General features: G+C 44.6%; 1 protein-coding gene across 1 annotated transcript in view; it reads right to left on the bottom strand.

The window, feature by feature from the left end:
• ACCSL (1-aminocyclopropane-1-carboxylate synthase homolog (inactive) like) overlaps positions 1-25,596 on the bottom strand; it is a 157,015-nt gene that overhangs the window by 73,776 nt on the left and 57,643 nt on the right. The window lies entirely within an intron of this gene.

The following is a 25,596-nucleotide window of genomic DNA, read 5'->3' as shown; positions in this document are numbered from 1 at the left end:
CTGTTCATGCTCTCTCTCTCTCTCTGTCTCAAAAATAAATAAATGTTAAAAAAAATAAAAATAAAATAAAATAAAATAAAATCGGGTAACTTCCTCTTGTAAAACTTTTCTAGTGTTTCCCATGGGTTAAAAACAGCTGATTATTCACAGTATGGTATGGCCTTCAAGGCATAGCCTTCACGTCAAGGCAAGGCATGGCACAGTATTTTGGTCCATTCATGAGGCACCCATCTGTAGCCTAGGATGCAATGTGAAAATAGGGAAATGCTGGCATCCCTCCTATGGGGCCTTTTTGGTAGGATGGTGATCATAGTGATTTCCTTCAAGGGACACCTCTGGTTGCTTTGACACCAGGAACCTCTGACGTATCCTGTGTTGGATGCCACCAGGGTGTCAGGGGGGATTTTCTTGGTAATGGATCTTCTCTCTTCTGTCCCCAGGGACTCTCCCTCAGGATACCTTTTAACCTAATGGAAATAGTTCAGATTGCGAGATTGAAGGGAAAAACCCCTGATCTTCTTTTGTTACACTGTAAGGACTTAGTACTCCTTCGTAGACAAGAAAAATGGCCCATTAATGGGACATTAAATTTCAATATGATCTATCAGTTAGATCTCTTCTGCAGGAAACAGGGAAAATGAACAGAGGTACCCCGTGTCCAGCCCTGCGTGGCCCATAAATCAGGACCCCAACCTAAGGACATCTTGCAGAATGTGTTTGCCCAAATGTGTTTGGCTAATAAACCCTCTCCTGATATATTGCATGATGACTGTCTAAACACGCCTCCTCTGAATAAACCCAGGTTGCGTGAGGAAACACAGTCCATCCCTGATGGAAGCAACATTGACCCTCTCTCTCACTGTTCCTCCTAATACACCCAGGTTACTCTAGCCTTATGTGGGGGCTTCTCCCTCATTCATTTCCTGGGCTAACGGCTATGATAATTGGAGCCCATTGTCTTTGGTGAGTCTACCTCAGGATAGGGACTTTAAGGAATATTCCCAAGCCGCTGTCTGAACTCCTTTTGTTTCAGGGAAGTCCCCTGTTTTCTCTGGCCTGACATGGACTGCCTATTACCACTCTCGTGGAAAGAAAACCTGTTTTTTTATCTGTCTAAGCGGATGAGTTTTAGGACTGGGAGACCTCTTTCTCTCTGGACTTTTATCCTCCTCCAGCCTTCCAGGTAGCACCTCACCTCTCCTGCCTCCACCCCACCCCCTCTGGGCACCACCTTGGGTATGGTCCACGTAACAGCTCCCATCATCCAGGTGCCTCTCAGCACCATAGGCTCCTCCTCCTCCTCTTGCTGTCAAGTAAGGAGGAGCACCCCACTGGACTCAAACCACCCATCAGTGCCTCAGGTAAAAACTGACAATGGGGAACAAATTGATTGACTTTTAAGTGGATGCAGATGGAACATAATTCTATATTTAAACTAATTCAAGTTTGTTGGTTTAATTAAGATAGACATGTCTATAGAGCTATCAGCATTATATAAGAAACTTTTATGCTATCAAATTTTACTAAAGGTCAAATAAATTCGTGTTATCTCTTTTGAAATTTGTCAGCAAAAAGATGACTTAAAATGATGGCTAATTTTGTCTAAAAATTTTCATGGGTAATTGTTAAGATAGCTTTCAAAGTCTTTGGTGACCTGGAACTTTAAGTTTTGCTTGGATGATAAATTGGATTGAATTGGTTGGACATGTAAGTATTTTCCAAATAGAATGGAATGCTAAAGTATTGATTACTGAATGTAGGTTTGTGTTTTTCGCTTCTTATTGCAAAGACACTAAGGATATTTGAGTCTGTTGGAAAACATAATTTGTGCTTAATAGATTCATAACTTGCCATCTAAAGAATTTTTGTATAACAGTTCACAATTGGTTACTACTTAGTTTTCACTGGAGACCAAGGTTTCCAAGAGTTAAAATTCTCTGCTAAATGTAGTTAAGACTGATGGAAATAAGGGAAGCATCTCTGAATTAAAAAGTTGTAGGTTCATGAAGGGAAATCTTTGGAACGGAATTTTATGTGTGTTCAGGACTAAAGCTGAAATGAATGGATTTTAAAAGTCCACTGGTATAAGATTGAAATTCTGTTTTTCTGTCTGTTCAAAAGACAAAGTTTTCTTGGATTGTTGGTCTGCTCTTGATAAGAAAACGTAAACAAAGGTTCTTTTTGGGTTTTTTTGTTTGTTTGCTTATTTGTTTTAGTTCCTCTTTTGTCTGCCAGGAAAACCAGTTTCTATGTTTTGTCTTTATCAGGTCTTTGATTACTTAGTTAAAACTTCTCAATATTAAAACACTAAGCTTTGCTCATAACTACATAACCCTACATACTTGCCTTTAGAATCTCTTATTGCCGCTTTGGTTAAAGAAATAATTAAGTTTTGTAATGATCTGTCATCCTATCTAGGCAATGTGTTTTAAAAACTTTCTAGGGTGGCTCGGTGGCTCAGTCAGTTAAGTTTCTGACTCTTGATTTCGGCTCAGGTCCTAATCTCACAGTTCATGAGATCGAGCCTCGCACAGGGCTCTGCACTGGCAGCATGGAGCCTGCCTGGGAATCTTTCTCTCCCTCCTTCTCTCTCTGCCTCTCTCCTACTTGTGCTCTCTCTCTCAAAACAAATAAATAAACATTAAAAAAAAAAGCTTTCTAAGGTTTTTAAACAAACTTCCCAGGATTTAAACTGTAAATGAAGTCTTTCTGACTAATTAGACCTTTTTCTTTGGTATATTAAGTGACTATGGAAACACCATCCAACAAATAATAAGCCTTAGGTTATGTTTGGGTCAATGCTACAGCTGTGCGCGCATGTGTGTGTGTGTGTGTGTGTGTGTAAAAGTTTTAATGTTTTGGTAATAAGATCATCATTTAACATTCTAATTATTGAAGCGTTGTTATGTGTTACAGAAACAACCAGATTTCCTTGTCAGCTACATTATAATGAACTCACATCAGATCTTTAACCAAGTCCATTTAAAAAAATTTTTTTTAATGTTTTTAATTATATTTGAGAGAGACAGAGACAGAACGTGAGTGGGGAGGAGCAGAGAGAGAGGGAGACACAAAATCTGAAGCAGGCCCCAGGCGCTGAGCTGTCAGCACAGAGCCCGATGCGGGGCTCAAACCCACGAACCACAAGATCATGACTTGAGCCAAAGTAAGACGCTTACCCAACTGAGCTGCCCAGGTGCCCCTAACCATGTCCATTTTTTAGCCTTTTTTCATTTATAGTTCTTGTTATTATTCTCTTGTGTAACATGTTTCATCTTCAAGGAGATTTAAAAAAAAGGGGGGGGGCTTTTGACAAACCTTTGACAAGGTTTTTGATATCTTGAAAACTGGTTAGAATTTCCAGAACTAACTGCAAGCTATACTCAAACTGAACAAGCATTAGTTAACATGGGGTTAAATAAGTCAAGGAAGATGATTATAATTTTTGTGACTTGTGTTTGAAACATTGCTGGTTATGTAATGTTTGCTCCTCCATATTAAGGAAATTTGCTCTTAAGATATCTATGACTTACAGAAATGTGATAAAATATTCCTCTGTGAACAAACTGAAGCATTTATTTAACTTTTCTACCAAACCCACTGAAGTTCAAAAACTCTTACCGTTATTTGCATAAGTTCATTAAGAATCTGTTTTCCTTGTAAGAGGACACCACTGGAAACAATGGTCATTTTACCAAGGCTTTTGGTTGAATTGTCATATTTGAAAGAAATCTGCATAGAATCAGATATGACCAGACAGCTTTAGAAAACTAAGGTTGACTTGGGGTGCCTGGGTGGCGCAGTCGGTTAAGCGTCCGACTTCATCCAGGTCACAATCTCGCGGTCCGTGAGTTCGAGCCCCGCGTCAGGCTCTGGGCTGATGGCTCGGAGCCTGGAGCCTGTTTCCGATTCTGTGTCTCCCTCTCTCTCTGCCCCTCCCCCGTTCATGCTCTGTCTCTCTCTGTCCCAAAAATAAATAAAAAACGTTGAAAAAAAAATTAAAAAAAAAACAACTAAGGTTGACTTTATGAAGCCTGGAACCAATAAAGCCTCTTGGAAATGTTGGCCTGATACCTTGCTTACAGAGTTCCCAGGAGCCACATCAGGTGAATAAAGAATGTTACTTCTTGGCAGGTGCAGGAAACTCAGGATATTTTGGGGACCTCAAGAAGAGGAATTTGCCCAAATCTACAGATATTGCAGGCATGTCTGACGGCAAGTATTTGGCTTGGCATCTGGCCTAGAGAGGCTACTAAAAGTTCAATTGAGATTCCTTATGGAAAGTTCCAGCAAAGCAAAATTTCAAAGATCTGTATGATCAATCACTGTTCTTGCTGAGCTTATGTAAATAATTAGGCCAAGTTTGTTAAACTGGACTTGCTCTACAAACAAATTAGTCTTGATTTGGCTATCTCTGGAAATAAGAGTAAATATAGAGGAAAATTATGCTTCAACAACACATCTTTGTAGATATTAAATTTTAATACTATTATAAACTAGACTAGATCTTGAATTCTTCAGGTTTCCTCAAATATCTGGCTATGACTCTCCAACTAAGGTTTCCTATCCTCTTCCATCCTCTTGACTTAACATCATTAAAAATGAAAACTGCCTTTTTCCTAAAAGTCCTAAAAACTGATGCTGGACAACTTGAGGTCAACTTCATTGAAATAGTTCATGTATAGACAATCCTCCTGCTTATTATTCTGTGGGGATAATAACAAGCCCCCATGAGCATATGATTCTTGGAACAACTGGAAAATGGGATGGATTTCCCCAACAATTAATTGTATATGAAAAGCCTTTTCTCACTATAGTCCTATCAGTAGATATAGACTATTTATCTATTCATTTAATTTAACTTAATAATGCTTTATTAAATTATTCACTTGAGGCCCAATTAATTCTTAAATCTCTATAAATGTGTAAACAATATCCCCCCTATGAGAAGTAAGGGAGATGGTTCGTTTTCAGAAATGTCAAATGAAAGCTGTGCTGTCTAGTTAACAGTAGGTTTACAACCTATTGGAAATATGTATGAACCCCAGCCCCCCACAGTGGAGTCCCAGACACTTAGACACTTCACTTTCTGGTTCTTCTTCCCCTCTCCAGTTTCTCGGGCTTATTTTCATGGGCTTTTCAATGAGCGTGTGCCAAAGAACAAAGGGAGATTGGACTGAAAGTCTCTGTGTCATCTCAGAGAATGTACATTTGTTCCAATAAGACTACTTTTTGCCTTACATGGGCACAGATGACATCCAGGTGAGGCTGTAATCTCTGTAGTACTCAGCCAATGAGGAACCAGGGGCAGGACTTCATGCTAGGAGATAAATTGTCTGCTGTAACTGCCCCAAGTGTACCTGTCCATCAGGTACCCACTCTTGCAAGAATATTGATTAAAGCCTTGATTCACTGTGCCTTCACTATACTCTGAGTCTCTGCCTCCCTCCTTTGACTGGGTCAATGGGCTTATTTCTAACACTCCCTAAACCTGATTAACAGTTACTAGCAACCCACCCCATTTTAAAGCCAGGAGACATGGTTTATTTAAAGAATTGAAAGTCTAATACAGCAGGAGGTTTAACTCCAAAATAAAAAGGCCCCTACCAGGTCATATTATGTACTCCCCACCCATAAAATTAGAAGGACATTCCTCATGGACTCATATATCAACAATTAAACTTGTACCTTCCTCTCCAGATAGCCAACCAACACATGAAAAAATGCTCAACATCACTCATCATCAGGGAAATACAAATCAAAACCACAATAAGATACCACCTCACACATGTCAGAATGGCTAAAATTAACAACTCATGCAACAACAGATGTTGGCCAGGATGCAGAGTAAGGGGAACCCTTTTGCACTGCTAGTGGGAATGCAAACTGGTGCAGCCACTCTGGAAAACAGTATGGAGGTTCCTCAAAAAATTAAAAATAGAACTACTCTACAACCCAGCAATTGCACTAGTAGGTACTTATCCAAGGGACACAGGTGTGCTGTTTCGAAGGGGCACATACACCCCAATGTTTATAACAGCACTACCAACAATAGCCAAAGTATGGAAGGAGCCCAAATATCTGTCCATCGATGGATGAATAGATAAAGAAGATGTGGTATATATGTATATATATACGTATATTGGTATATATATATATGTATATATACATATATGTATATACACATATACATATATGTATATACACATATACATATATGTATATACACACATATATGTATATATACACATACACACACATATATGTACATATACATATATATATACATATACACACACACAATGGAGTACTACTTGGCAATCAAAAAGAATGAAATCTTGCCATTTGCAACTATGTGGATGGAACTAGAAGGTATGCTAAGCGAAATCAGGCAGAGAAAGGCAAATATCATATGACTTCACTCATATGAGGACTTTAAGAGACAAAACAGATGAATACAGGGAAAGCAAGCAAAAATAATATAAAAACAGGGAGGGGGACAAAACATAAGAGACTCTTAAATATGGAGAACAAACAGAGGATTACTGGAGGGGTTGTGAGAAGGGGGATAGGCTAAATGAGTAAGGGGCATTAAGGAATCCACTCCTGAAATCATTGTTGCACTATATGCTAACTAACTTGGATGTAAATTAAAACGTAAATTAAATGTTTAAAAAAAGTAAGTACAAAAAAAACCAACAACAACAAACCTTTACCTTCCTCACAAGAATCCAGTGTGCCAGCTAATACACCTTCTTATTCCGGTGAACCTGTTTAGAAGCCCTCAAACTTCTCTTCAAATGAAAACGAAGGTTGTAACTTTCTTTTTCATTCTCCTTTCTCCAATTTATACTGATAATTCCTTCTCACAATGGGCCATTCAAACGGATCACCAGAGACATTTAAATTACAAAGGAGAAAAACCCATCTGATTCCAGCTGCCTGTTCCCACTCTATACTTCAAGCCTGGCATCTAAAAATCTTCTCACTGACAGCACTCAAGACTCGGACACTGGGTTTGTAATTTTCTCTAGCCATTAACCCGTATTTTTTTCTTTTGTTTCTATAAATTGCCTCTTATTAACTACCTGATCGCTTACTAAACAAAACAGAGTATATGATGGCTAACACCACCTGCCACACAATTAAATGACTCTCAAAATGGCATTAGATGTTTTAACTGCTGCACAAGGATATCCCAGAGATCACAAAAATGTAACCGTACTGCTAAAACATAGAGATACTCAAATTGGTGCTTTACATCTCTCTCTCTTTCCTGTAGTGATTGGTTAAACTCCTGGACCGGAGGAAGATTTTGATCAACTATGAAAGGTCAATAATATTAACCTTATTTTGTTGTCTTTTCTGGTGTCTCTCAGCCTGTTGCCAAGACCCCTTCACCGCCATAACTTCCAGCTGACAGATGATTCTTTCTACTCAAGGAGGTTCATATGTATTGTCTACCTTGGATTGGCTGCCTTTGCCTTCAATAACTCCTATGTATAAATTCCCCAACTGACCAATGGGGTAGGGACCCCTCTACGCCCCTATTCAGCAGGAAGAAGTTACAGAGGACATTCCACCCTCAATAACCTTAAAGATTTAAGGGTCAAAATTGTAGGGAGGGGGCATGAAGTGCAGAACGAAGGCAAAAAGAAATGCAGATAAAATTAAATTTCCTCATAACCTGCAGCCCACTGATAAATACTTGAGGCTGGACTCCAGGAACTCCCAGCTGTTTAATGCTAATGCTTTCTTAGAGGGAAAAACTACCTGAGCTTGGCAATAGCTAGCCCTCCAGGATCCTGTGAGTCTTCTTTAGCATATGAAAGTCCTCTTGGAAACTTCCTTTGTCTTTACCTCCCTCCTCAACTGAGTATAGAATCAGTCACTCCTCACAACGCCAGTGCGGCTTTCTGCCCACTGGGTCCTGTTCCCGTGCGTTAATAGCAAAAACCTTTTTGCACCAAAAAGTCTCAAAAATTCTTTCTTGGCCTTGGCTCTGAACGCCAACATTTCCACATCAAAAGGACCTCGGGTGTGCAAGATCTCAGCATCCTCTGCAACGAAAGGCCACATTGGGTGTGTTGCTGGAGCTCCGTGAGGTGCAGAGGGTGGCCCCCCACAAGGTCTGTAAGGCTGGTCGGGCCCTGGTCACACAGGGTCTTGTGAACAGGGTGTGGAGCTCAGGTCTTATTCTGAAAGCACCAGGAAGCTGGGGAAGAGCTATAAGCAAGAGGGTTGATGGGATCCGGTTTATGTTTAAAGACCATATGTTGCTCTGAATAAAGGGGGATGGGACAGGATGGGAGAGAGAGAGGCAGCAGGGTGACTGGTTAGGGGGCTGTAGGGGCCCGTGGTCAGGATGGGAGGTGATGCCATTTGCCTAGAGGCATGCACCTCGTGGAAGAGAGCTTTGGGTGGTAGAAATGACAGGGCTTGCTGAGGAGGCGGAGGACTGTGGGGACAGGGAGGCACAAGTATGGCTCCCGGGGGAAACATAGTAAGACTGGGGAGGGGCAAATGAAATGCTCAGCTTCAGTTGAGTTAAGCAAGCAAAGCCGCTAAACATCCAAGGGGAGATGTTGGATGTTCATAGCATCCAGCATCAGCTGGATGTTCATAGCAAGGACAATAATCGTGGGGATCCTATTTGATTCGTGCTCCTATTTTCCTGTGTGCCTGGTGTGCTCCGAGAGGCAGGGGCTGAGCCTGGCTTTTCTTCTTCTAAACTTGCTCTCAGCCTTGAATCCAGTGCTGCCGGAGGTGGGAGCTCAATACCGTTTGTCAAATAAACAACTGAAAGGACAGAGGGCGCTGGGTATGCAGATGAGGCTGGAAACTGGGGCCCCGGGGACAGACCGTGCCTAAGCCACCATCCGGGCTGGCCCCCTGGGAAACTCAGTCCTGGGCTCCTGCTTTCCCAGCTCTCCCTCAGCTCCCCTCCTCTCCCTCCCCACCCCCGCTTCCGGGCAGGAAGCACAGCCCCCAGGCATAAATCATTAACTACAATCACCTCTTACATTGGAGCTGCACTTAGTTCTCAAAACACTTTGCCTTCCATTATCTTGAATGATCCTCGAAGCTAGACTTGGAGCGGGGCAGACACAGCCCCTGCCCACCCTCCACTGCCCCTGACAGGAAATGAGGGAAGAAGCTTTCAGCTTGGGGCTTGCAAAATCAGAAAGGGAGCATAGACCTCTGTCTCGCTGCTTTCACAAGAATCCTCCAGGAGTCTTGCACTTAGGATAGCAGAGAAGCCCTTCAACGGAGGGAGTGTTAGTGGTGGCCTTGTAGGTCTTGTGACATCCGGCCAGGGAGAGGGCAAGGCAGGGGAAAGTCTTGGGCACCAGCGGGCCAAGCCCAGGGACCTCTCCACACACAGCCCCTACATGCTTTTGAATAGGATTCCGTGGGAAAGCCAGGCTCCCTCACATTGTTTCTGTTCCACAGTGTTCCATGATCCAGGCTCACCCTCCACCCAACAACAACTCCCACTAGCTCTGGCAGAGGGGGTCCTGTGGAGGATTGGAAAGAACTTGCTGTGCTGCGTTGGCCAACTCCCTTTCTCTCCCTGGGCCTCAGTTTCCCCATCTGACAAATAGGGACTTGCAAGTAATTGGACAGGTCCCCCTTCCCTTTGTGCAGTTCTCTGAGTCTCTCTAATTTGAAGGCCCCTGGACCCCAGCTCTAGCCTCTCCCAGGAGGTTCTAAAGGCTGTGGATCTGAATGCCCACCCCCAGCCCTCTCTCTGGTGGCCACAGGAGCCCTTGGTCATTTCCCAGCAGTCACTGCTCAGTCCAGCAGACGCTCACCACCTGCTCTTCACATCTGAGTCCTGTGGGTCCAGGCTTGGAGAAATCACCCTCTGTTGGGCAAGGCTGTGACAGGAAAGGGACAGGACCTGACCTCTGCTTGGAAAACCAATTGTGCAACACAGCCCTGCGAAGGAGAGGCACGTGGCCGACGGGAAAGGCCGCCCGAAGGAGCCAGGGCCTTCTTTGAAATGAATATCTTGGCAAGATACACAGAGAAATGTCCTTTTGGACACCACTAACTCTGGGTCACTGCTAATTTATTCAGAGCCTGGCTGCAGTGTCGTGTCCCCGCAGCATCCCTAAATACAGAGACTTGCTGGGTCATTGTCAAGGGCGGGTGGCATTTCAGTGGCCTCACTTCTGGCTTCTGTGCTCCCAAACCTCTTGCTTGTACTTAGAGGAGGTCTAAGCCTACATACAGTACATTCATCTAGGCATCCTCTCCCGAGGCAAGCAAGTGACGTAGTTTCAGTCACAAGTAAAAAGTCATTTTCTATCAAGTCTAATAAATAAAGCAGATAATGTTTTTTTTGGGGGGGGGGGACGGTAGGGGCAGAGGTGGAGGAGAGATTTTAATGGCAAGGCTCTACAGAGCATTTTTTTTCGTAGACTGTTATGTGGTTCTGAAGATGATGAAATATTTTCATTGTTGTTTAGAATAGTGCATAATAATAGTCATGTGTGTTAGATACCTCCCAAGTGCCAGAAACAGGGCTGGGAATTTTATACATGTTCTGTCTCTTTCCCTCAACTTCTCAGCAAGGCAGATTTTTTAAACAAATGTCTTTAATTGCTTTAAGACTACTAAAGTGTTCTATCTCTTCTTGAATCTTCTTGAGAAACAATTTATGTCTCCCACAGAATTTTTTGTATCCAAAATTCCAGTTGTACTGGCCTTACATTCCCTCTCTCATCAATGTCTGTAGGGTCTCTAGTTATGTCCACTCCTTCAGTCCTGATATTGGTGATTTGCGTTCTCCCTTCCCCTCAGTGCCACGGAAGGGACGATGGAGGTTCTGCATGATTATAGAAACCGCGAAGTCACGGTTAGTGGTGCAGGGCTGCCATCCGCCCAGGTCTGTCTGATGCTCCCTGCCCCCACCAGCCCCCCACGATTATTTTTTTTTTTATTTTATTTTTCCCCCACGATTATTTTTAAGATCAACAACATTTCAGGCGTGACTCACCGAAGTGACCCTGGCATAATACCTCCATCTCTCAGTGTGTTCTTTCAAAAGTTACTTGTGTTCCTTCATGACCTCAGTCAACAGCATTCTCCGTGTATTCCCTCCCATCTGGCCGCCCTCAGCACCTGCCTGGCCCCTGCACATGGGCCCCTCCCACCTCCCCCAAGCCTGGCTCCTCTCTCCCTGCACTTGGGTCTCAGAGAGACCTCCCTGCCCCCATCTGACAGAACTCCCCAGCCCCTGTCACACTCGTCTGTGCTTCCCTTCCCTTCTTCACAGTGGTGATCAACACCTAAAGGGATCCTCCGTGTGTGTTTGGTGGTCATCTGTCTTCCCACTAGAAGGTACACGAATGAAGGCAAGGACTAAGTCCCGCATACCGGGCACATAGTAGGTGCTCAATGGGTATTTATAGAAGCATTGATAAATAAAAGCAATGAACTTCTTTTTTTCTTAAGAATGTTCTTAACTCAAACTTGGCCTTCTGCTTCTCTTTAATTAATTCCAAGTAATTGGAATTAACTTTGTTTTGCCAGGAGCACCTTTATTTACAACTCCTTAACCAAAGCTCTTCTATCTGCCTTCTCAAGTCCCTTGAGAGCCTGGAGGACATAAGATCACTTCCATGGAGGGATGGAGGGATGGCGAGCAAGAGGCTGTGGGTGGAGGCCGCACTGCTAGCTCAGACCCCCTTAACGCAGAGGGCCTGCCCCCCCCCCCCCTCCGCGGCCAGCCTCCTGTGGCAGAGAATGCCTCGGAAGGGAACCTCCTCCCAGCATCCCGTCCCCTCCTGGGCAGCTGCACCCGAGGGCTGACAAAGGAAAGGCCTGCCCTGGGCCCCACTTGGAACAGCACTGCAAGGCCATCTCATCCTCAGAGTGACCTGGGCTCTTGGCGAGAGGTCAGCTGTGCTGCAACCCACCGCTCCCTCTCTTCTCTTCCTCCCATGGCATGGGTCCCCAAAGTCCCCTTTAATTATGGCCCTGCATACATATCTCCTTGTGAGAGCTGACTCCCGGGCACCTAGCCCACAACAGGAGGAAGGACTTCCAGGACCCCTGGCTCCCAGGTCCCCATGAGAGCGTTGGGCTACGGGGTGAAGGCTGGGGACTCTCTGCTCAGAGGATGCATCTTTACTTCCTCCCCCACGTGAGAGTCACACACACACACACACACACACACACACACACACACACACACCAATAAAGAAAGTGGATAAAGTGGCGATAAGTTGTATGAAGAAAAGTTTAGCAATGGGCAGAAGTGGTCAGGAGGGTCTGGGGGTCTGGGGTGGGGAGGTAGGTTAGACTGGGGGCCCTGGGAAGGCATCCGGGAGGGAGATGAAGGGGAAGGACAAGGTGAGCTGAAGGTCCGGCGCAGTGCACAGCCCTCCACAGCTCAGGCTCTGTCACCCTGCAAACTAGGAAGGGGGCATGTTGGCATGCCCTGCAGGCCCCCCAACCGTCCCCACCATGCTCTAGTGAGCTGACTATGTCACCAAAGCCTTGTCAGCAAGTGGGTTCTGCCTACTCCACACCCTTAAAGTCACAAACAGACCAAACCCCAACGCCTGCCTCTCCCCTTGCAGGTCCTTCCAGGGGATGTTTGGAATGGAATTGGAAAAAGAAAAGCAGACTGTGAAGATCCCCCCGCCCTCACCACAGGGAGAGGGTGCAGCAGAAGGGGATGGGCAGAAGGAAGCCAGCCTGGCCTCAGAATCCCACCCCAGACTGCTAGCAAGCACAGGCACCAGCCACCCTTCCCCATCCAGGCATTCTGCCAAGATGTCCCGGCAGGAGGCTGGTGAGCAGAGGGTCTCTAGGGTTTAGCTTTCTGGGCTGGCCTCCTGGAGCTCAGAAGGCAAACTACCCAGCATAAGAGCAAGACAGATGAATGGCTTCCTATGAAACACCCAGGGATGCTGGGGTGGTAGGAAGGAGTCGTTGACTAAAATTGGGAGGGGCATATATAACGTGCTGGGAGAAAGTGGTTTTCCTTTAATGTATAAGCATTGATCAAAAATGCCCCTATAAACAGGATTATTTTAAGTGATGAAAGCTCACAAAAATAGTACATGCACCATAAGGTGAGGGTATGAAACTGTTACTATCAAGGAAGAACAGAAAGTACAAAGATTAACAGGGGTGGTACACAGGTGACTTTCTCTTTTTGTTCTTTTCTACTTTTTTTGGTATTTTGTATTTCTCATATTTTTTATGATGAGCAAATATTTATCTTTTTTTTAATGTTTTACTTATTTTTGAGAGAGAGAGAGAGAGAGAGCGTGAGCAGGAGAGAGGCCAGAGAGAGAGACACAGAATCCGAAGCAGGCTCTAGACACTGATCTGTCAGCACAGAGCCCAACGCAGGGCTCAAACTCATGAACTGTGAGATCATGACCTAAGGCAAAGTCAGACACCTAACCCGCTGAGCCACCCAGGAGCTCTGCAGATACTTCTTTTATTATTAGACACAAAGCATGCGGATTTTAAAAGAGATGGCAGTAAGTGGGGTGGTCTCAACTGGTCATGCCAAAAGCTTCCTTTTCAGGGAGTTAGGGTTAGTCATGTGAGAACATTCTGAGAAACGGCCTCTTTGTACCAACCAGTGTATAGAACACAGATCAAATACAGGACACACAAGGTGAGTCTAAAGCTTCTCTGAGTAACTGCAGCTTTTTTCCCTGGGATAAAAGGCCAGGATTGCCACAACCAGGACCCCTGCCCCAGCCCCCCCAGGAGATGTGTTAGGCTTGAATGTGATAGAAACCCTGAGCGATTTTACTTTGGCCAGCTATAAACCACCCAGAACCTGTGCGTGAGGGTCCTCCTTGGTCCTTTATCCAGATTTAAGGGAAAGCAATTGGAAAGATTCCTTACCTGGAAACCATAACAACAACAATAATTAGTACCAAAAGGCTTTCCTAATGAAACCCCAGATCACAGTGTCCCCCACTGAGGGTTAAAGCGGGGCCAGACAGTTAAAAGAATGAAAACTTCTTACCAGACCAGCTGACCTTGGAGAACAGGAGGGGCTCAGAGCTGGCAGAAGAGCAGTCCTTCCTTTTATTGGTGAAAACCCCACCTTCTCCACCAGGAAGTTATATTCATTCTAGGTTTCGGGATTTTTTTTTTGTTTTTTTTTAGGCATTAAGTAGACAGTGTTTCATCAACCCCAGTGAGCACTGTCTCAAGCAGAAAGAAAAAAACAAGTTTCCCCACCTCAAAAGGATGGGGTGGTGAGAGATAAGGTGCCTCCCTGTCCAGGTGGGAACAAAATACATCTGTAGGTACGGGCAAAGTACCTTGGCAGTGGGGAGGCTGAGGAGGGAGCTTCTGGGCCCCTTGCCCCCACCACCCTGCCAGGACCTCAGAAGAGCCTCTATTACCCAGCGATCTGTGTGAGCTTATAGTATTAATTCAAGATTTTTCTTCCAACCATATTTCATGAGTGCCTTACAAAAACACTTGACAAAATGGCAGGCCAAGGACAGATCTCGATCGTCTTGGGCTGGACCTTCCTAGAGGCAAGTAAAGGAGAGATTCTTCCATCCAGTGACACGTGCATCGTTATTATTGCCATCAGGATGGGGCATATGCTACATGTTGTATGAAAATGATGTCATTTGTTACCCAGAACAACCCTAAAAACATTATCCTCCCCATCTTACAACGGAGGAAAATGAAGCTCAGAGACATGAAGTGACTTGCCTAAGGTCACACAGCTGGTGAGTGGTGAGGTCAAGATTCAAACCCAGTCAATTTGGCTACACAACTGCGGACTGCTGTTACATTGAGAGAGACAGAGATGTCTCCAGACAATCCTGGTAAGTTCCTTAGGCAGGATACCCAGTATATTCCTTCCCGATTGTTGCTGCAAAAAATCACACCAACTTGGTGGCTTGAAACAACACAAATGTATCATCTTAGAATTTGGAAGGAGGTCAGAAATCTACAATAGGTCTCACTGGGCTAGAGTCAAGGTGCTGGCACAGCTGCCTTCCTTTCAGGAGGCTTAAGGGAAAATCCACTTCCTAACCCTTTCTGCCTTCCAGAGCTGCCCCGTCCTTGGCTGGTGGCCTCCACCAGCATCTACAAAGCGAGCAAAGGCCAATGGTGTCTTTACACGATGCCTGTTCCTTGGTTCTCATTCTTCTGCTCCCCTTTCCCCACGTCAAGACCCTGCCGTTACATTGGGCTATTTAGGTAATCCAGGATAATCTCTTTATTTCGAAGTCATCTGATTAGCATCCTTACTTCCATCTGCAGCCTTAATTCCCCTTTGTCATGGAACAGAACATATTCTTCACAGGCTCTGGGGATAAGGTCCTAGACATTTGGTTGAAGGGGGTACATTGCTCTGCCTACCACGCTTAGGGAGGCAGTGACTTCAAGGAGCCACCAAACTCAGGGTCTGGTTTTCACCCACCCAGTGGAGAAACTGACTCATCCTGACGAAAATGCCCAAGAGACTGATTCCTAGGCCAGGAACATCAATGATCTGTCACAGTTGGAAGCATGCCTGTCCTGGTCCTGATAGGTCAGAAAGACCCAGCATGAGGATTATTTACCCAAAGCTATTTAGGGTTACTTTACAAAAGTAGTATCTGCTCACGCAAAATAAACATTATAGAAGCATGTGACTGCAATGCACCGTAATGTATTCATCGGAACAAGCCTCACAGTCTCAGCAGGCACACAGCTGGCCCTCTTTTCCCAATCTTCCCTGTAGTCCTGTGTGGCCATGTGACACGTTCTGGCCAAGGAGGACACACAGGGGTGAAGGCCACTGCTTGCAAGCCTGGCCCCGGGAAGCCTCCTCCTGGGACACCCTATACGGAAAATGGCAGCACTCAGGATGGGTCTGGAATTCTGCGTCACTGCTTGGAGGAGAGAAGTGCATGGGTCAGGACACCTGCTTTTGACTTGGAGCCAGAGATGAAGTTCTATTGTGTAGACTTTGCCAGACCTGCCAGTTTTTCATACTAGCTACTATTAACAAGTACTTAGACATTTAAGTTTTGTTAAATCTTTCAGAATGACTTATACTGGGCAAATATAAAGCATATACCTTTGGGACAAATACTGAAATCGTACCTTGATATAAATGCTATTTTGTAACCTGTTCTTTTCACTTAGCAGTACACCAAGGGCATCTTTCAGTACATGTAGATCTACTTAGTTGTGTGTGTGTTTTTTTAACAGCTTTATTACAGTAAAATTGATATACAAAGAACGGCACATATTTAAAGTGTACAATTTGAGGAGTTTGGAAACATGCAAACACCTGTGTAACAATCAAAGTAATAGACATACCCAGCACCTCCCAGAGTTCCCTATGTCGCGCACGCGCGTGTGTGTGTGTGTGTGTGTGTGTGTGTGTGTATGTACCTGACATGAGATCTACCCTGTTAACAAATTGTGAAGTGGACAAAGCTGTGCTGTTAATTCTAGACACTATTGCTTCTCAGACGTTTGGCTAAGAATAAGTGTATCTAGGGGCGCCTGGGTGGCTCAGTCGGTTAAGCGTCCGACTTCAGCTCAGGTCACAATCTCGCAGTCTGTGAGTTCAAGCCCCACGTCGGGCTCTGGGCTGATGGCTCAGAGCCTGGATCCTGCTTCCGATTCTGTGTCTCCCTCTCTCTCTGCCCCTCCCCCATTCATGCTCTGTCTCTCTGTCTCAAAAATAAATAAAAGTTAAAAAAAATTAAAAAAAAAAAGAATAAGTGTATCTACTTAGTTTTTTTCAATGGCATCAAATTTCTTGGTGTAGGGCTGCCCTGGAATGTACTTTGCCAATCCCCCACCCATGGATGTTTCAAATGATTATAGCGATTTGATATTATGAATAACATACTACAGACTTTGCTGCAAATACATCTTTGCACAGCCTCGTGCGGCTTTCCGGAGGCGATGTTCCTACAAGGAGAGCTGCCAGGATCAAAGACCGGCTCATATACCCATTGTGAAGGGTTATCATCAAATTGCCTTCCCCCAAGTTTGCACCAGCGTCAACTCTAATGAATAGTGAATGGAGGTGCCTGTTTTCTCAAACCCTTGCCAATACTATGTGCCATCAAGCAGTTTCACCTCTGCCAACTTGTCAGATAAGAAATGGCAGCTTATTTCTCTTGGCATGCCTTACAGTGCCTCATTTGAAATAAGATGTATTGGTGGTTTGTATTTCTGCTTTCCTCATGAGGCATTTTGGTGAGCACAGTATCAATGTAGGGAATGGGGTGGCCCTGAGGGACACCCATGCCATGAAACACTCAAAGGACTATCCCTAACACAGCATGGAGCCCACATCTGGTGGCAACATGTTCATGGATGCTTACAGAAGGGTAAAGAATGCCACATCCTCCCTTTGGGCTTGTGACACCAATTAACGAATAATTATTAAATGCCTATCATATACTAAGCACTGGTTATGCGCTGGGGATACAGAGGAGACTAAGAAATAGCCATTTCTTCACTCCTTCCTTTCTTAAACATGATGATTTTGTTCATCCTTCATGCAGCACTGTGCTGGGTCCTTCCCCATCCCACAGGGGGTGGGTCCCTGACTGTTCTGTGTATTCAGCATAATCTCATTCCCCAGGCCATGTGACTAGCTGGGGTATGAACATGTGATGTAATTCCAGCCAATGGAATGTCTGGGGATATCTGATAGGGGGCTTGTGAGGAGGTTTTCTTTGTGCTTAAAAAGACACCTAAGGCTCCATCCTGCCTGGAGCTGCTGCAAGCATCTTGGCACCATGAGGGGAGCGAAGCCAAAAGGATGAGCTGATTGCCCGAATATAGCGGAGGGGAAAGAGGAAGGTTTTTTGGGACTTAGATGCCATTCCTGAGTCACTGAATTAACCAGTCCTCAACATCTGTGATGAGACAATAAACAGTCCCTCCTAATCAATCACTGTGTATTGACTCTTCTGTTACTTGCAACTGAAAACAAACTTTATAGCAGTTAAACCCTCATGCAGTGAGGCAAGGATTCAAAGGACAGACTTGGACTCTAAAGGATGAGTTGGAATCCGCCCCAAGAAGAGGGTTCCAGGCACACAGAGTTGTAGGCACCTGTGCATGATGTGTTTCACGACTCAGAAGAGGCTGAATCCAGCTGGCAAGAGGATTGCTAAGAGATGGGAGTGGAGGTAGGATTGGGTTGGCATGAAGGGTTGTGTGAACCGTCGTAAACGGCTTGAATTTTATTAGGGGTGCCTGGGTGGCTCAGTCGGTTGAGTGTCCGACTTCAGCTCAGGTCATGATCTCACAGTTCGTGGGTTCAAGCCCCGCATCAGGCTCTGTGCTGACCGCTTGCTCAGAGCCTGGAGCCTGCTTCAGATTCTGTGTCTCCCTCTCTCTGCCCCTCCCCTGCTCATGCTTTGTCTCACTCTGTTTCTCAAAAATAAATAAATGTAAAAAAAAATTTTTTTTAAAGCTTGAACTTTATCCTGAGGATACTGGGGAGCTGTTGAAGGTTCTGACGTGGCCATCTTTGCATTCGCTACAGCTGGAAGGAGGGATGGGAGGACTAAGGGTAGAAGCCGTGGGGGCCAGTCAAAAAGCTGCTTTCACCCACTTTGCCTTGGATTTCCCTGGCTTCCTTCTTGGCGTGGTGGTGGCCTCTCTCGCCTTCTGCGCTCATGTTGCTGGAGAAAAGCTCTCCAACTCAGAAGGACTGACATTGCCTCCTGGGTGCCAGGCTCTGCCAGGAGACCCAGTCTTGCTCCTCCAGACATTCAAAGACCAGTAGATGCAACCCAAGTGTCTGTCCACCAACAGACGAACGGATAAACAAAACGTGGTGAACACATACAGTGAGAAAGGGCATTCTGACACCAGCTCCAGCCTGGATAAATCCTGAAGGCATTACGCTAACTGAAGCCAGTCACAAAAGGACAAATACTATACGAATCCTCTAGTATAAAGTTCCTAGAGTTGTCAAATTTATGAAAATAGAATAGTGGCTGCCAGAGGCTGAAGGGAGAGGAGGGAATGGAGAGTTCGTGTTTAATAGGTACAGAGTTTCAATTTGGGGACATGAAAAAATTCTAGAGATGGCTGGTGGTGATGAATGCACAATGTGAATACACTTAATGCCATTGAATGGTATACTTAAAATAGTTAAAGGATAACTTTCATGTTATGTATATTTTACCCCAATAAAAAATGATTTTTCAAGCCAATAGAGTAGGCTAAATCTAGTAGCAATGGCTACCACATAAATGATGACAGAGAAGAGAGGAAAGTTTCCAGTGAGAAAAATACCAACAAGGAAAAGGAAACAATGGTCAATAAGTGTAGATTTTGAAAGGAGAAATGGTTCAACAGATGTGGGGAAGGTGAACTCATGTTGACTGAACAACCGCACACCAGGCTCTGGGCTGTTCCCACACCCTAGATGTTCTCTCATGGATAACATGGATTCCTCACCAAGAAGTTTCGGTTCTATTTTATTCCCATTTTACAGATGAGGACACAGAGGTTCAGAGACTTGAAGTGGCTTTCCCAAGATCCTCCTGTGAACAGACAGTGGCCTTGGCATTGGAATTCAGGAGGCAGAAGGCATGCCTCTACGCCAGCCTCTAGAAAGCCAGTGGTCTGGCTTGGTGAGAGCACAGAGCTGTGGTAGAAAGTAGTGAAGAGGCTGGAAAGGCAGATTCGGAGTCTTGAATGCCAGGGTAGGTGTCTGTACTGAATTCGGTAGACAATTTGGGAATGGTTGAGGGTTTGGATCCAGAAAGCTGCACTGAATTAATTAGGACTTACATCATTTTTATTTTTAATTTTTTAATTTTTTTTAGGACTTGCATCTTTAGGTTAAGTGCTGATCTTCCCTATTAAGTACAGGTGCTGGCTGAAAAGGTAAGCTTTTAAGAACTGGCACTCTACCGACCTGTTGCTAAAGATGCACGTATTTAAACTATTATTTATTATTTGGGGGGGGGGGGCGGGGAGAGGGGCAGAAGGAGAGAGAGCACTAAGCAGGCTCCATGCTCAGCACAACCCTGGGATCATGACCTGAGCCAAAATCACGAGTTGGACCCTCAACCGACTATGCCACCCAGGCGCTCCTAGAGATGCACGCACTTAGAAGACCCTTTGAGGGGCTCAGCCAGTGGCTGGCTGCTTTACGTTTTGTCTGCAGCACTTGGCCCCCTTCCTCTCCAATACCGCTTTTGTGCCTCCTCCCCACACTCCTTGTTTCTCTTGGCAGGCAAAGCAAGCCCAATGAAGCAGAGCTGGCCCAGGCAAGCCTTGGCCTTAGAGGCCCTTAAACCGTAGGCTGATGCTGAAAGGGAGGAGGAAGCTGAGAGAAGGTATGGGGCCCAGCTCTGCTTAAGGCACTAAGGCCTGGCTTGGGTTGGAACAGGTCAAAACAGCCTTTTGGGTTGACAGCCCCTGCCCTCTGCCAAAGCCTGCCGAAACAAGTTAGGTGTGAACAAGGGACTTCGAAATACCACCCATCATCTATAGCTAAGGCAGGATTGACACACACAAAAGGCATCTCCCTGCTGTCCATGCAATTCATGCTGCCTTCCCACCCAGACACACGCCCGCCTTACTTAAAAGCAGCCACCAGCTTGAGAATGACTCACTGGAGTATAACAACCTTCCCTTTGGAGGTGACTCAAGGAGATCCACGAGATTAGTAACCTGAGCCAGAGTTGATACCAAATACTGCCTGTGAACTGGAAGCACATCTGGGCACTGCAATATCTACCAGATCATTTTGTTCCTTTAAAAAAAAAAATGACTTCTGACTCTTAATTCTGCATCATTTCAAAGATACAGAAAATAGGAAAAACAGCAACCTCCACACCCCACCACCTGGATGAAACAGATTTAACATTTTTATTATAGGAAGAAAGCAGTATAAATATAGTTAAAAGCTCACCCCTACTTTGACCTCTCGCACTTCCATCTGGTGCCAAGACACATACCCACACATAAATTAGTCTTTCACTTCCAGTGTGCAGACACATACTAATAAATAGCATCCTCTGCGATTCTGTGGCTCTAAGTGTGCTGGAGGCATCCATTTGTGTCTCAATCACTCCATATAATGTATTTGCAGTGTATCCATGTGGAAATGTACATCCAGCTCGAACTCATTCATTTTTGACTACTGATTAGCTCTTTGTTCTGTGATTGTGATGACAGTCATGTTACATGATGCAACCTTTGACAAAGGTTTGAGCCACTGAAGGGTGACAGGGTTGTCTTCATCTTGTTTTGTTTTGTTTTGTTTCCTTACTTCTATAGCATGCAATCAACATCTTGTATGTGTTTCTTTACGTACTGGTGAGCAAGTTTCTCCACGGACACCGAAGAATAGAATTGTTAGGTCATAGTGCAACAACCATTTTCAATTTTAGCAGGTATTACAAAATTCTCTCTGAAATGATTGCACCCATTTATATACTCACCTGCAACTGTTATTAGAGTATTTTTGCTACCCTGATGGATGTGAAATTTCATTGTTGTTGTAATTTGCCTGTTTTGATTTCTAGTGAGGTCAAGCATCTTTTCAGTAAAGTTGCCAGATAAAACACAGGAAGCCCAGGACATATGCGGTGCATCTTTTAACTTGATATATGATATATCTTTTGGGTTTTTAAAAATTTCAATATAGTCATAAAGACATAAAGACATTTCTTCTATGTTTTCTGCTAAAAAAAGGTCTTAAATCTGTCTGAAATTTATAACTACATGTGGTGTGAGTTAGTAACTTAGCTTTATGTTTTTCCATATGGATAGCCATTTTCTCCAACAGAATATATTAAATTGCCCATACTTTCCTCACTGATTTGTAATGTCTCCCTACTGATTCTCTACTCCCATACTTATGTGGGTCTGTTTCTAGGTCCTCAATTCCATTCCCCTAAAATACAGTGCTTAGCAATTTTTTTCTTTAATAAATACTAGTATAGGATTATTTCTCCATTTTTCTCCAAAATTATCTTTGCTCTTCTAAGCCAATTACTCTTCAATATGAATTTTTCTCCAATCTGATAGCAAAGATTCATTTACAGATATAAAAATATTATCAGTGCATCCGAAAGCCTCTTTCTTTTGTTTCCAGAGTATGGTAAGGACCATGAAGTGCTCTTCTGGCACAGAGGCTCAGAAACTAGACTATATATGTTTCAGTTCTCACCTCCGTCCCTTTCTAGTCTCTGACTTTGAACTTAATGTGTTTGCCCTGTTTCCACATCTTAAAATGGGGATGAAAAATAGAATCTATCTCATAGGGTCATTATGAGGGTTAAATAAGTTAACACATCTACAGAGCTTTACTTATCATTAGGTAATTAGTAAGCACAATTAATGTAACTAAAGGCTTAAGCTTTGATGCCAGGCTGCCTGGGATGGAATCACTCTCATCATTCATTCATCAACAAAACAAAAACTAACTCTTGGGTGAAATACAACACAGAGAGGAATTAAAGCAAAGGTACATCGTGTCCTATGTACAACAGTTATAAAGCAAACAGCCATAAGATCACTATCCATCAGAGACATTGACCATTGTTGGCAACCGTTAAGTCCCCCGACCAGTCCTTATGGCAGCCCCTCTTTTCATCTATCCCAGAAATGAGCACCTGCAGCCTGCTACTGTAATCAAGATGGTGATCCTTCTTTTTAAAAAAAAAAAAAAATCTTAGTTTTGAGAGAGAGCGAGAGCGTGCGTGGGGGAGGGGCAGAGAGAGAGGGAAATACAGGATCTGAAGTGCACTGGGCATGCTGAGAGGAGCCCCATGTGGAGCTCCAACCCACCAACCGGGAGATCATGATCTGAGCCCAGGAGCCGAAGTGGTTGCTCAATAGACTGAGTCACCCTGGTGCCCCAAGATGGTGATCCTTCTTTTAACCGCCATCTGGATTTCTATTAGTTAGTCTCTGCTTTTTGTTTTAAAATCTACTTTATCTGATAGTCATATAACCATGCCCACTATTCTTTATCTTTTAGTTCTTTACATGGGATTATTTTTTTATTCTTTTAGTTTCAAAGGACACATTAAATATTTGGTATTGGAGGTTTCTCATGCCAGGGCATATCATGTAGTCTTTTCTCTATGACACTGGGCTTCAACGACTAGTGTGAGTCAGTGTTCCTTTGGGTGGATGGACACTTGTGAAAGAGAAAAACTCCTTTTAGAGGTTGTGACTTAGCATTATTGAGGTAGAGCCCACGAGTCTGCATTAACCAGCTCCCTCAGTGATTCTGCTCCAGAGAAACCCCACTCATGGGTATTCTCCTCCTGGTCCTGACTCATTGCTTGGGTTTTAAATGACTTTTTTCTTTCAATTGATATTCACCCTTTATTTGGCCCTGTTGGTAAATCTGATACAGAAACTCCTTTCTTGTGCCCGTCAGTGACAGCACATCACCTGTGCCCTAGGGTATGTCTCCTCATCTGCTGGGTTTAGTCTCAATCTTCTATTACCAGGTGGGTCTGGACTTCATGGGAGGCATAAGACAGTCTTCCCAGAAAGGTCTCTTGTGGTCACCTGCAGAATTGCACAGCCAAGGATAGCTGTCAATTTTAGATGGCTTCTAAGGCCCCTCCTGGTATTGCCATGACTCACCAGAAACCCCTCAATTATGTAAATTTCAAAACCAAGTATTAGAAATATAAATAACTCCATTTTCCTGAGAACTAAATACTACCCAGAGTCCTTCTGTGTGGGTTTCCAGAAGCCCAGAGCTACTTCCTCTTGGGGCTGGGAATCTGAACACTGAGGTAAAGGGCAGTGGGGGACACAAGTCACAAAGGTGGAATGGGCCTGGGTCCTAGCTCTGTTCCTTGCCTGGTGTGGGCTTCTGGAAACAGGTCCTTTCTTTCTCTGAACCATCAAAAGTACCTTCATTCTTTCTTTATTTTATTTTTTATTTGAGAGAGAGAGAGAGAGAAGAGGGAGGGTGCAAGTTGGGGAGGGGCAGAGGGTGAGAGAGAGCCGATCTTAAGCAGGCTTCCCGCCCAGCACAGAACCCAACTCGGGGCTCAATCCTATGCCTGGGATCATGACCTGAGCTGAAATCAAGAGTCAGCTGCTCGGGGCGCCTGGGTGGCGCAGTCGGTTAAGCGTCCGACTTCAGCCAGGTCACGATCTCGCGGTCCGTGAGTTCGAGCCCCGCGTCAGGCTCTGGGCTGATGGCTCGGAGCCTGGAGCCTGTTTCCGATTCTGTGTCTCCCTCTCTCTCTGCCCCTCCCCCGTTCATGCTGTCTCTCTCTGTCCCAAAAATAAATAAAAAACGTTGAAAAAAAAATTTAAAAAAGTAAAAAAAAAAAAAAAAAAAAAGAGTCAGCTGCTCAACAAACTAAGCTCCCCAGGCGCACCCCCACTTTTTTTTAATGTTAGAAGAGTACCTGCATTCTCTATAGCTGAGGACACTCTCTTGCAGGACTCTGGGGAAGAGTCAGGAGAAGAGTAGATGAGAGAGGAAAAGGCTGTAGTCATTCATACCTTTGACATGTATTTACCGAGCATCTACTATCTGTCAGATTGGCCCAGCAGACACAGTGACAACCCCTGTTTTCAGGGGGCTTACAGTTTATCAGGGTAGACGGACATGAACTGACTAATCAAATAAATAACTGAGGCTGTGACAGTGATCGGTGCTAAGAAGCAGAAGGTCCAGCGGTCAAAGTCATGGACGCGTGTAGGCACAGGGAGCTCACTGTCCAGGAGCACTGGCGAGGGCTAGGACCCAGAGCTGCTGCCTGTGAGGCGCTGCCTGGTTGGGGGAAGGCAGCGGTAGCAGGACTGGAGGAAGGCAGCACAGAGGCCGGAAGGGTGAGGATAGAAAAGGACAGCTCGGGTCCACAAGGTGACGCCCAGGGAGCCAGGTGGGAAGGACTCCTCAGGGTCTGGACCTTCACACCTTGCACGATGCCATCCATGTGACATCCCTTTTCATCCTTGATCTGTTGCAACCCTTTCCGTTATGACTTCATCAGTGTACCTGCCTCACTCTCATGACAGGTGTAAGGGGGCAACACGTCACAGTGGTCAGAGCTCAGGCTCTGGAGCAAATTGACTCAGTTTCAGTCTTGCATCTACTGCGTATCGCCTGTGTGACCTTGGGCAAGATGCTCCGTCTCTCTCAGCCTTGGTTTCCTCTTTTGTGGAATAAGGAAAGAGTACTCCTTACCTCACAGGATCAGTCTAATGAATTAACGCGTGTCAAAGTTTGTAGAACGGGGTAAGTGGGGAACAAATATCAGCTATTAATGTTAATGGTGCTCTAAGCACTTTGTGCGCAATAGCTCAACTTACTTCTTGCAAAAACCCTACAATAGTTACTATTATTACTGACACTTTATACATAAGTGTTCTACCATTCGTTAAAAAAATATGTTAAGTTTAGAGAACAGATGGTTCCAGGGGAGATGGGTGAAATATGTGAAGGGGCTTAAGAGTCCACTTACCACAGAGAGCACTGAGCAGTGTAGACACTTGTGGAATCACTATGTTGTACACCTGAAGCTAATATAACACTGCATGTTAACTATACTAGAATCAAAATAAGAGAACACAAATATGTTAGGTGCTGTGCTAGGAGCTAGGATTGGCAATGAG

The sequence above is a fragment of the Neofelis nebulosa genome, chromosome 10 (genome assembly GCF_028018385.1).
Source record: "Neofelis nebulosa isolate mNeoNeb1 chromosome 10, mNeoNeb1.pri, whole genome shotgun sequence".
In the NCBI taxonomy this organism is placed as follows: Eukaryota; Metazoa; Chordata; class Mammalia; order Carnivora; family Felidae; genus Neofelis; species Neofelis nebulosa.
This window is presented reverse-complemented; position numbering and strand designations above follow the sequence as displayed.